The sequence below is a fragment of the Myotis davidii genome, unplaced genomic scaffold (genome assembly GCF_000327345.1).
Source record: "Myotis davidii unplaced genomic scaffold, ASM32734v1 scaffold1439, whole genome shotgun sequence".
NCBI classification, from domain to species: domain Eukaryota; kingdom Metazoa; phylum Chordata; class Mammalia; order Chiroptera; family Vespertilionidae; genus Myotis; species Myotis davidii.
The window spans coordinates 1379027-1380093 of record NW_006292342.1 but is presented as its reverse complement, the minus strand read 5'-3'; the positions used below and the strand labels follow the sequence as shown (position 1 = coordinate 1380093).

At 63.6% G+C, this 1067-nt stretch overlaps 1 protein-coding gene across 1 annotated transcript in view; it reads left to right on the top strand.

Moving 5' to 3' along the window:
- EPOR (erythropoietin receptor) overlaps nt 1-1067 on the top strand; it is a 23158-nt gene that overhangs the window by 2491 nt on the left and 19600 nt on the right. The window lies entirely within an intron of this gene.

The window sequence follows — 1067 nt, the reverse complement described above, 5'->3', positions numbered from 1 at the left end:
CATCCGCTACGAGGTGAACATCTCCGCAGGCGGCGCCGCAGGGAGCGCGCAGAAAGTGAGACTCGCCCCTACTGCCCACCCCCAGCTCTCCCAAAGGTCCAGCCCCTCTAAGTCCCGCCCAGACGGTCACCACGGCCTCGCCCCTCCAGGTCCGCCCCCGACGCCCGACATCCCATTGCCCTGGGGCCCCAGACAGCTCTACGCCCACCCACAAGACCCCATTCTCCAAGCCTCCCCAGCCCACCTAAACCCTGTCCCAAACCCTAGCTCACTTTCAGGGCCCGCCCCCTCCATGCTCTGAGCCCCTGTTTACCGGGCCCCCATCCTGATTGGCCCCGAGCCCTCCTGGAGCCCCGCCTCCTACTCTCATTGCTCCTCGGGCGCAGTCCTTCCTTCCTCTGATTGGTCCGCCCCACCTGCCTGTGTCGGTTCGCGCGGCCAGGTGGAGATCCTGGACGGCCGCACCGAGTGCGTGCTGAGCAACCTGCGGCGCGGAACGCGGTACACCTTCATGGTGCGCGCGCGTATGGCGGAGCCGAGCTTCGACGGCTTCTGGAGCGCTTGGTCGGAGCCTGCGTCGCTGCTGACAGCTAGTGGTGAGGCCCCAGGTAGGGGTGCAGGGGGGTTGGGGCTGAGCTTGGGGCAGACCCACTGCCCTGACCTATTCCTGGCTCTCCAGACCTGGACCCGCTCATCCTGACGCTCTCCCTCATCCTCGTGCTCATCCTGCTGCTGCTGGCCGTGTTCGCCCTCCTCTCCCACCGCCGGTGAGCACCCCCTTCGGGCACCTGATCCAGACCCCTCCCCACTAAGTCCCCCCTTTCCTTGTGGACACCTAGGCGCAGAGAGGCAGGCACCTGCCCGAGGTCAACGGTAAGGAGTCAATGGCAGGGCTGGGGTGCAGGCCAGACCAGGCTCAGACTCTTAGTTAAAATATGCTGGGGGACAGCCGTCTGGTTTTCCCCTTTTAGATTCCTTTGCAAATTCCTTTACTTTTGTAAAGTCAACGAGATGGGCTTACGGGAAAGAGGTGAGCCCTGTGTCTCTTCTCTTCTGTTATGTTACTC